The following is a 12714-nucleotide window of genomic DNA, read 5'->3' as shown; positions in this document are numbered from 1 at the left end:
TAGTAATATTCATATTAATAGATATAATGATAATATTGATAATAATAATTATAATAATGATAATATTAATAATAGTAATATCACTTGTAAAATACTAATAATCTAATACTAGTAATTATGATAATAATATTAATTTTAGTAGTGATAATAATAATCATAATATTAATGGTAGTAATAATAGTTATTAACATAATAATAATAATAATAATAATAATAATAATAATAATAATAATAATAATAATAATAATAATAATAATAATAATAATAATAATAATAATAATAATAATAATAATAATAATAATAGTAATAGAAGTAATATACCTTTAACAAAACTGAGTTTGGCCCAAGTACTTGACCCAAGTGAAAATTCAAAAAAAAAAATATACCGGCCCAATATAAAATCCATCTGACCCGGTTTATATTATTTAACCCAAAATCAAAAACAGATCGAGAATTCACAGCTTCAAAGCATCGCAGATCTAGATTAAGATCAAAATAACCTCCATCACAATCTTAGCGGTGTGTTTATCGAAAATTCATGGTATCGATCCGTCATAGTCTCGGTTCCGGGGTTTTGCTCGTACACCGTAGCAAGAACAGGAATTTTTGATTATCATTATGAATTGAGTAATGGAAAGTTGCAGCAAAAATAAATGGATCGAATAGGTCATCAGTGAAAAACAGGTAATCAATTCATCAATATCGTTAATATTTCTCCTTTATCAAACTGTCGAGTAATCGGTTCAATAATTGGTGATATAGATAATCGGTTCCTTGATTTTCTCTTAATTTTCTCATCCCTCTATATATAATCTGTATATTGCTTTTTAATTTAATCGAACACGAATATTATTGAATGGTGTTCATGACAGTTTTTATACAGAGGATAGGAAAACAGCTATTTAAATAGCAGAAGTTGCAGGACTAGTAGTAACAGTGATGGTTGTATGGGTCTGTGTTGATGACGTTTAACAGGTTGTAGTCTTGTCTCGAACAGGTAAATAGAAGAAAAATGTGCAGCAGCAGTGGTTCAATTAGTTTAGGTTTGGTGACTGGTTTGATGGTTTTTCAGCTCATAACAGGAGTTAAAACAGACGGCAGCAGCAGGTAAGGGTGGTCTGTGTTGGTTTTGTTTATTGCAATGAAACTATTTGTTTGGTTCAATTGTTCATAAATGAATAAAAAAAATAAGATAACAGGGAGCAGCAGGAGTAAGCAGCAACAATTATAAAGTAATCGAGTTGGTGATGACTTACTATGATTCAAACAAAAAGGTAGGAATGAGTGTAGCAGTTGTGGTGGTGATCCTGACTGGAAAAATAGAAGTTATACAGCGTAGCAGCAGCAGTTCTTCAGGTGGTTTTTGGTTGATTGAATTACTTAGAAATTTATGAACATAGTCATGCTCAGTAATAGGTGGTAAGGTTGTGTCTGTGTGATTGTAATACGAAGGTGAATTTGGGTTGTTTTGACAGGAAAACAGGATGAACAAGTATAGCAGCTTATATTGATTGTGGTGTTTTGAATTGGGTTAGTCAAGGTGGTTGTTATGGTGGAAGTGGCTATGGTGCAGGTGGCGGATGGAAGTGGAAGAAGAGTAAGGTGGTGTTCGATCTCAGAGAAAGAAAGAAGAAGCATAATTACACAAGTGGTGGTGATATGATTGAGTTGGTGTTTTTCTTATGCATAACATTTTCCTATTTATGTATATGTTATATATTATTGTATGAAAAGGATTTTACAACAGAAAGTAAAAAATTAAACATTTGCATAGTGTTCATGATTGTGATTTGTTTGGAGCATACGATGGAAAACAATAGATAAGTGGGTTTTGATTGAGATATCTAACATAAATAATAATGGGGTTTGTTTCTTAGTTTTTGTTTGAAAGAATTATAAAACAGGAAGAGAGTTGGTGATTGAAATTGTCAAATATAATTATAATTTAATACGTGTGGGTGTACGTGTATGTATATATGAAGATATGCACATGTTTGCCAAAGAAAAGAACAAAGAAACACCAAGTGATGGGTATCACACAATTGAGTGGGAAGAAAAGTCTAAAGTGGCTGCCATTTTGTTAGTTAAACGCTATAGACATGATTATGATCAAGATGAGTATATACATATATTATAATTATTACATCTAGGTTTAATTTATAAAATTTCTATATATATATATATATATATATATATATATATATATATATATATATATATATATATATATATATATATATATATATATATATATATATATATATATATATATATATATAAAACAAGAAAACTAACAATCCAAGAATATGCTTTTAAAAGTGTAATTAAAATATGTGAAGATTCAATAATTGATAAATCTCTAATCATAGATTGTTTGACTTGTATACTCTTAAAAATACTTACTCCAACACCGAATACAGTGTGAATGAATTAGTTTGCATTTTCAATTCTCTATTGGGAAGTCTTTTGGCCCAAAATATAGTTCATTATTGTATAGTACCAATATCTCACAAGAGCGGCCCGTTTGTGTAATCAAATTATGCTAACAAGTTGGAAGTAGTAGCTAATTTTAGAATCAATAATAGGAGTGCACGTAATATGTTGATTTAACAAGTCATTAGCATATGTGAGTAGTATATATGCACATGATAAAAGTTAATCGGTAACAAACTATACTTGTAACATTTTATTAATAGGCTAAGGTGTGTTTTCAAAATTAATTACATTTGAAATACCTTATATATATAATTACATTTTAATTAATAGGTTTTATTATATTGTCAATTATTTTACATAATTAATTTTAATAACAACAACATATAATATTTCAAATTATACTTCCAATTATTATTTATATATAAACACACATATCTATTTACAAATAGTGGTTCGTGAATTATTGGAAATGGTCGAAGGTCAAATGCATACATGAACACAGTTCAACGTTTTCGAGATTCAACATTATAGACCGTGCTTATCGTGTCAAAATCATATTAAGATCAAGTTTAATTTTGGTCGGAAATTCCCGGGTCATCACAGCACACATTTATGCATATGGAGAATTAAACCTTCTATAACAAACGCACACCTTCGTTGATTTCTTGCTAACCGGACCACCATCACCTAGTCCGCCACCTCTATCTCCACCGGCCACCCATAACCACCATAACCACCATTAAACCACTAACCTTCATCTAATTTTTTTCTCTCTATCTCTCTCCCTCTCTACTTCTAAACCACCACCATGATCTCCTGAAACCACCACCGATTAGCCATCAAGTTTCCACCATCCTCCACCATAGCCCATCGCCAACACTACAACAACAACCACCATGAAAACCTATTTGCTACTATACCACTATTATACTACTGGCCATAGTTGTAACAATTTTTCTGTTTATATACGACCACCATCCGCCACCCCAAGATCATTCGAACAACCATCATCTTCATTTGACAACCACCATCACTACTGCTGCAACCTCCTGTTAAATTCTTTTCTTCTTTCTTCTTCAAACTGCTCGATTTTGGGTCATCGCACTCATGAAGTTACTACTGCAGCTGTCCACCCATTTTTTATGTTACGATCTTTAATGATAAACGATGATGATAATGGTGTAGCTGTTTCGTTTTTCTTTTCGATTTAAACGATTATGATGTTGATGACGTTTATGATAATTAGATGGTTAGATAATATTAGATGATGTATATGAATGGTGGTGACGGTTCATGGACGATAAAGATAACGATGCTCATGGGGAAGACGATATGAATCATGATGATAATTAATAAATGTTGCTTGCGTATGTTGCTTCTTCTTCTTCTTCTTCTTTGTTCTGTGATGATCGAAGCGACAGACCAAACCCACACATGGCTTGTGTAATGGGCTGTAACTTGGGCTATCACTACTACTTGGGCCATGGCCTGTTTAAACTTTCTGTTGGGCTGGAAGCCTGTTAGAGGTTTGGTTGGGCTGCTCTCAGTTTTTGTATCGGTGTTTTGGCCAATCGGCAAACCTGTAAACACAGGTTGCTTCACAATTACAAATATATATGTATTTTATTTAAGAACTCAATGAATTCATGATGAAAAACGATTGGGTGAAGAGGATACACGATGATAAGTGAATAATAATGATATTAGTGATGAGATGATTAAGATGATGATGGAATGATATGATGATAATGAAATGATAACGACATACATGTACGATTGTTGATGATGAATATGAAAACAGCTTAAATACGGAATAAATATATTTGTGAGGAGGAGTTAATCAGAAAAACAGCAGCGGATGAGTGGTCGTGGGTGTTGTCCGCTGTCCGGGAGGTCGCGGGTTCGAGTCCATGGAAGGACTGTTTTCTTTTTAGGCCGATTTTAAAGATTAGTGAATCGAAGGCCAAACCTGCATTGTTCTGTTGTTCAATATCGTCATATGTATTTTTTCTACAAAATACATTACGGTATGAAAGAAGTCTTCTGCTGTGCAATTGCTCATTTTAAAGATATTACTTGGAGTCATTCATGACATATTTCAAAAAACGTTGCATTCGAGTCGTTGAGTTCATCAAGATTATTATTAAGTCAATTATAGTTAGATATATTATAAAATGGTATGCACGCCATCAATTTTTAATGTAATGAAAGATTGTCTTTTCAAAAACGAATGCAATGTTTGTAAAATGTATCATATAGAGGTCAAGTACCTCGCAATGTAATCAACTGTTGTGAATCGTTTATAATCGATATGGACTTCGTTCGGATGGATTAGGACGGGTCTCTACCATTGGTATCAGAGCGGTGGTCTTAGTGAACCAGGTCTGCATTAGTGTGTCTAACTGATAAGTCGTTAGGATGCATTAGTGAGTCTGGACTTTGGCCGTGTCTGCATGTCAAAAGTTTTGCTTATCATTTCGTGTCGAAAATTACCTACTTATCATTCTTAGAGAATCACTTGCTTATCATCCTTAGTCTAGATACATCTTATTGCATTGATTGCATGATGAGTGTATAAACAAAAATTCATATCTTAACATATCTGTTAATTCATATCTTAGCGTATCTGTTATTGTAAACTTTGCCTGACATTTTCTGTAGATTCCTCCGTAACTTATGGGATTTTAGTATTATATATGCATATGTAAATTATGTATTGTAGGGTACTAATCTACATCCTATAATCTATTTCTTATCGAAAATCCTTCATCTGATCGTACGAGATGAATCCCTCAACCAATTCGAATTCTTTGGGTTCCGACAGCTATTCCGATATGGAGTTTTAACTAAGCTTCGAAAGCAGAGTCACCAGAATGAATCAACCAATTCATTTGATGGGTTCGTAGTCTACTTAATCATTGGAGACAAGAAGAAGGTGATCCTTTCCGTCAACCGAATTCACTTCTTGACGAAGAACCTGAAACACTTACCGGCGAATTTATTCGAAACACCATTTTCAGCCTCATTTCCAGAGTATCTCGAAACGATTATATTCTATCTATAATTCTAAACCTTATTCATCCAGTCGTTCTGACTGACAATCATCCCAGAACCATAGAAGAAGTCAACGAGCTTCGCGCTCGAGTAATCAATTTGGAAATTGTAGTGCAAAATGTACCAGCTTCAGCAACATCATCGGTACCAACAGTACCATCAGTAACAGCGCCAGTACCATCAACAATCCATGCCTCAACATCTCATTCTGTACCTCGAGTATAATCATCGTTCTACGTATCGTTCTACATCGATTATCTTCGTTCTTCATGACGATTAAGTAATCTCTAAATATTTTAGAGATTATGTATTCTAGTTCTAACGGTAAACCAAATGAGTTGAATATCATATTAACTCAATGAATCCATGATTATATCTAAAGAAAATATATATGTATATATGTTTTCATAAAGATTGTAATTAAAAATTCCTTCGTACAAACTGTTAATGGTGAAAATAATTTAACGGGTAGGTAATACCCGAGGAATATTTAGTTTTCACATTAGTAAGTTACATTGTACATTCTTCGAAGCTGATTCAACAGTCGTTTACTATCCTACTTACATCCACCGATATACAAATCCGTTCACCACAGAATAACCATATTCATCCAATTTCATATTTGGATTTTGATTTATCAGAATTCAACAAGTGGCATAATGAAGAAAACATTTGACAAAATAAAATTTGTTAGAAACAAACAAATTAATTACGAGGAATTTTGTTAAGAATCCACGCTAACTGTTCCTAGCTAACTGATTACATTTTATTTATCGCAGTTTATTTATCGCAATTTAATTATGGCAATTTTAATTATCGTCATTTAATTTCTGTTATTTACTTTACGCATTTAATTTATAGTCATTTAAATTCTGTTATTTATTTTACGCACTTTAAATATCGGGACACGTATACAAGGTTTTTACATATCATATCGACGCATCTATATATATTATTTGGAATTACCATAGACACTCTATATACAGTAACGATCGAGTTCTCTATACAGGGTTGAGGTTGATTCTCAAATAATATATATAATTTGAGTTGTGATCGAGTCTGAGACCTGTACACAGGTCACGATATGTATTAATTAATACGAATATTATGTATTAAATTATTGAATTGCTAACTGTAGACTATCAACAAAGAACTATCAACATTGAACAATTAAAAATGAATTAAAATATTGATTATAACATATGAAACTAAACAATTCTTCAAGTTTGCCACTTGATTTCATTTTAAACCCCAATTGTATCTTGACGATTACAATCTACGTTCAAACCTTTAATGATTCTCAAAAACACCTCAATTGATAGGATGAATCAACCGAACTTCATCTACGGAAGGAAAGATTTATGTATATAATATCGCACCTGAGAAACTCTCGACAACTGAGTAAAAGTTTAACACGTAGCCGCTTCTGATCCTTTGGCAATTATTAGCAAAAATAACTTTGCGATCCCTTTTCAAAGTAGCCAATTTTGTCACAGCTCCATCAAGTCAACATCGACTTTTCATTCAAAGTAGCCTTACTATAATCCTGATATATACGATTACACTTTTGGTACCGGAGAATTCTTTTATATTCCACCATATTACCAGCAGACGTACCAACAACCTCGTTGATTCTTGGCTTAGATCTCTCTGACAAATCATTATATTTATTCATTGAAACCCTATTCATATACTCATCCGCATCTTGTAACGAGAACTGCCATACCAATTACCAGGAATCAGCAATCAGTACTTTGAAAGCTCACATCATATCTACATCAACAGTTATATGTATGACATTTATCTCTTAGAATTATGATCTCTCATTCTGAAATTCTGAAAAACACTCAGTCACAAATCAATACTATGAATGTTGAAAATGTTGAATGAAGCAGCAGAAACCATAGACAACCGTAATCATCGAAAGTTTGATGATAAAGAATAGTATGTTGGAAAAGCTCAGAAAAGTTGGAACTGAAAAACGGATTGAGCTAACCACGAAGGAGAACAAGGACAAATACAAGGACCAAACCCTATATTCAAAGAATCCAGGTAATTCTTGATCCGATGAAATCTTCAACAAATATCTTTCTCCGTACTCATATTAAAATCTTGCGGAAAATCTTTCTTCATCAACCATCGAACTTAGAAATTCCAAAATTTCATCATCAAGATCTTCGATATTTCTGAGGATATTTTCATAAATATTCTCGCCCGAAATTATATACTTCTTCGTGCTTCCTGTGTATCATTATATTGGAAACATTCAAGAGAAAATTTTGTACCAAAAAGCAGATTATGCGAAACTATGAAGAAAGCCGTGGACAAATCACAAAGAATAAGTTTGACTTCAAAGAATCCAAATGATTCAATGTCTGCTAAAGTCTTCAGCGAATATTTTGCTCGTTACTCTAAACCCTTACAGACAATAGTCTCTATCATTCTCTGATCTTAGATATTCAAAGATATTATCGTATCTTTCATTATAAATATCCTCCATATTTCTGAAGATATTTTTATAATTATTCTTATCTGAAATCATTAATCTCTCCATGCTATCAGTGTTACATCATATAGAAACTGTTAGTTTCTATATTATGTAAACTTGCTAGTCTAAAATATGAATGTTTTTGAAGTAGTGTTGGGAACTGATGCACGATTTAGTATAATATAATGACACTTGATCAACGTGATTATATTATAGTAAGTCATGCTGAGTTTCTAAATGAAACATGATGGTTCACAGATTATAACGTCATCATGTGTCATGTTACATAACTCTTTCATTCTGATTAATTTTTGAACATACCAAGAAAATAAATTCTTGATAGTTCTATTCTCAGTGATTCTGGTAATTTGACAAATCAAATCGTGCTATTACGTTCATTCTTGTTTAGAACATTAAGCTCATTCGAAACTCCACACCTATGAATTCTGGATCGTTACTTGCAAAAAGAAAACAAAAGCATGAAGCTCCGAAATAGAAAGAGGGTATAAATCTCAGCAAATCAGAGAGAGCATTAACTGTGAATGACAATGATTATAGAAAATGGAAACAAGTGCTCCAAAATATAAGAGAAAATATAAAGCCCAATGACGACACGAAGGTTACAAACTGTGAATATTAATATGAATAACAATATAAATACACGGTATAATTAAGAGTAGTATCACCTATGGTAATAGTAGAAGTAAACAGATTTTTCTGGTGGAAGATTGAAAAGAAGGATGACAGAAATGATAATTAGAAAAATATCAAGGATTAGAACGGGATTTAGCATTTTCAAAATCTTTTGGATATATGAACTAAGAAAGAAAGTATAGGAGTGGTGAAATTAATGGAACGGAAGAAGTTCATTTATAGTGGAGATACCAGACAGAGCAATCGAGGCAAATGACCGCATTTAATTATAGAGATCTTAACTTCCATAAATCCCGAAGAATCAGATCTTATAGATTTCAAAGATTTCTTTTAAATCCCATGAATTCCAGAATTCAAACGTGACCACGTCAAAGGTTAAGACGCACCTTATTTTCTAAATTCAACCATGACTAGTCAAAAGTTATGATGAAACTTGTCTTTTTCATTTCACTCTTTTGTGATAGCCTCATTCGTGCTCTTCGATAATTGAATTGTTTAGATGTATTACTCAATGATGATAAAACTCTATTTATCAACTCATATTCGTCATGAAAACATTTTTAGAGTTATTTATGACAACCTCATTCAAATTTCGGGACGAAATTTCTTTAACGGGTAGGTACTGTGATGACCCGGGAATTTCCGACCAAATTTAAACTTGAATCTTAATTGATTTCGATACGATAAGAAAAGTCTATAATATTGAGTCTCGAAAATTTTGAACTATGTTCATGCATACATTTGACCTTTGACCATTCTCGACGATTCACGAACAACTATTGGTAAATTGATAGATATATATATATATATATATATATATATATATATATATATATATATATATATATATATATATATATATATATATATATATATATATATATATATATATATATATATATATATATATATATATATATATATACTTACTTTAATTTGAAATAATATAATATACGATTAAATTATTAGAACTAAATATGTTAAAAAAAATAACATAAGATGTAATGGGAAATATTATTATATGCATATATATATATATATATATATATATATATATATATATATATATATATATATATATATATATTCAATATATTTATTTATGTAATAAAACGTGTTACTAAAATGTGTTTATATATACATATACATATAGTATATTGAAAATACGATTTCGAGCTTAAATAGTAAACGTCAGTACAACTCGGTTGGCATTTCGCTAGCATTCATATAGTTCTAATACGTGTTTAAAAAAATTGAAAATAAAAATTGAACTGTAAATTGATTACGAAGATTTTAGGTTTGATAAAAATATTTTTACCCTTTTAAGTTTAAATATTTGTACTCCGTATATATTCATTGGAACAGTAAATAAATATTTATCGAATATTTTTGATCAGGTTTCAAATAGATAATGAGTGAAATAATTAAATATAGTTAATATAAAAATTTGGGATTTTTAGAAACACTTTTATACGCTAACTGTTTAGCAATGGACACGCTCCGTGAGAAGTGTCGGTAGTATATAGACAAAAGTAGTCACGAGAATGATATATATTACTGTTTTATGATTAATATAATAATACTTTATCACATAATAATTCTATGTATCTATGCACACATTTATGCATATGGAGAATTAAACCTTCTATAACAAACGCACACCTTCGTTGATTTCTTGCTAACCGGACCACCATCACCTAGTCCGCCACCTCTATCTCCACCAGCCACCCATAACCACCATAACCACCATTAAACCACTAACCATCATCTAATTTTTTTTCTCTCTATCTCTCTCCCTCTCTACTTCTAAACCACCACCATGATCTCCTGGAACCACCACCGATTAGCCATCAAGTTTCCACCATCCTCCACCATAGCCCATCGCTAACACTACAACAACAACCACCATGAAAACCTATTTGCTACAATACCACTGTTATACTACTGCCACAGTTGTAACAATTTTTCTGTTTATATACGACCACCATCCGCCACCCCAAGATCATTCGAACAACCATCATCTTCATTTGACAACCGCCATCACTACTGCTGCAACCTCCTGTTAAATTCTTTTCTTCTTTATTCTTCAAACTGCTCGATTTAGGGTCATTGCACTCGTGAAGTTACTACTGCAGCTGTCCACCCATTGTTTCTGTTACGATCTTTAATGATAAACGATGATGATAATGGTGCAGCTGTTTCGTTTTTCTTTTCGATTTAAACGATTATGATGTTGATGACGTTTATGATAATTAGATGGTTAGATAATATTAGATGATGTATATGAATGGTGGTGACGGTTCATGGACGATAAAGATAACGATGCTCATGGGGAAGACGATATGAATCATGATGATAATTAATAAATGATGCTTGCGTATGTTGCTTCTTCTTCTTCTTTGTTCTGTGACGATCGAAGCGACAGACCAAACCCGCACATGGCTTGTGTAATGGGCTGTAACTTGGGCTATCACTACTACTTGGGCCATGGCCTGTTTAAACTTTCTGTTGGGCTGGAAGCCTGTTAGAGGTTTGGTTGGCCTGCTCTCAGTTTGTGTATCGGTGTTTTGGCCAATCGGCAAACCTGTAAACACAGGTTGCTTCACAATTACAAATATATATGTATTTTATTTAAGAACTCAATGAATTCATGATGAAAAACGATTGGGTGAAGAGGATACACGATGATAAGTGAATAATAATGATATTAGTGATGAGATGATTAAGATGATGATGGAATGATATGATGATAATGAAATGATAACGACATACATGTACGATTGTTGATGATGAATATGAAAACAGTTTAAATACGAAATAAATATATTTGTGAGGAGGAGTTAATCAGAAAAACAGCAGCGGATGAGTGGTCGTGGGTGTTGTCCGCTGTCCGGGAGGTCGCGGGTTCGAGTCCATGGAAGGACTGTTTTTTCTTTTTAGGCCGATTTTAAAGGTTCGAGAATCGAAGGCCAAACCTGCATTGTTCTGTTGTTCAATATCGTCATATATATTTTTTCTACAAAATACATTACGGTATGAAAGAAGTCTTCCGCTGTGCAATTGCTCATTTTAAAGATAGTACTTGGAGTCATTCATGACATATTTCAAAAAACGTTGCATTCGAGTCATTGAGTTCATCAAGATTATTATTAAGTCAATTATAGTTAGATATATTATAAAATGGTATGCACGCCATCAATTTTCAATGTAATGAAAGATTGTCTTTTCAAAAACCAATGCAATGTTTGTAAAATGTATCATATAGAGGTCAAGTACCTCGCAATGTAATCAACTGTTGTGAATCATTTATAATCGATATGGACTTCATTCGGATGGATTAGGACGGGTCTCTACATATATCTATGTCTTTTCTTGTAGTGATGTCGCATTCTTGGTAGAATATTTGTACTATTTGACAAGTGTCTAAACCATGTTGTGGACATCCTCTCAATAACTTTCCAAATCTTGTCCATGCCTCATATAGAGTTTCATTTGGTTTCTGTGTGAACGTAACAATTTCTCCTTGAAGTCTCACGGCTTTAGATGCCGGAAAGAAATGTTTAAGAAATTTTTCAACTAAAACGTCCTATGTATCGATCGCCCCTTCAGGTAACGATTCCAACCAATCTTTGGCTTCTCCCTTTAAAGTCCAGGGAAATAACATGAGATATATCTGTTCATCCTCAACTTCTCGGATTTTAAATAGTGTACAGATCCTATTAAAGGTACGAAGATGTTCATTTAGATCTTCCTTCAGCGCACCACTAAATTGGCATTGATTAGTTACCATGTGTAGAATTTGTCCTTTGATTTCATAATTTGGCGCATTAATGTCAGGATGAGTAATTGTGTGACCTTGGCCAGTGCGTTTAGCTCTCATTCGGTCTTCCATACTTAGAGGTTTCAGATTCTCCATGATTGAATTTGTTGAATCTGAATTACTAGAGGATTCTGATTTAATGGTTTGTTCCTCAACAATCTCTGTTTGAATGATTGGTGGTTCCGGAGGAAAAATTAATGGTTCAGGATCTATGAATTGTCCCTGAATATTCTCCGGATTCTCAATTGTGAGGTTGGGTTCA

At 32.4% G+C, this 12714-nt stretch overlaps 1 non-coding gene across 1 annotated transcript; it reads left to right on the top strand.

The window, feature by feature from the left end:
• Positions 1-12057: 12057 nt before the first annotated feature.
• Positions 12058-12164, top strand: LOC139846116 (small nucleolar RNA R71). The gene has a single exon (XR_011758858.1). It is a non-coding gene; the product is annotated as a small nucleolar RNA R71 (small nucleolar RNA).
• The last annotated feature ends 550 nt before the right edge of the window (positions 12165-12714 follow it).

Source organism: Rutidosis leptorrhynchoides, chromosome 4 (assembly GCF_046630445.1).
Source record: "Rutidosis leptorrhynchoides isolate AG116_Rl617_1_P2 chromosome 4, CSIRO_AGI_Rlap_v1, whole genome shotgun sequence".
Taxonomy (NCBI): domain Eukaryota; kingdom Viridiplantae; phylum Streptophyta; class Magnoliopsida; order Asterales; family Asteraceae; genus Rutidosis; species Rutidosis leptorrhynchoides.
The sequence above is the reverse complement of the archived record's forward strand: the minus strand, read 5'-3'. Positions and strand labels throughout refer to the sequence as shown.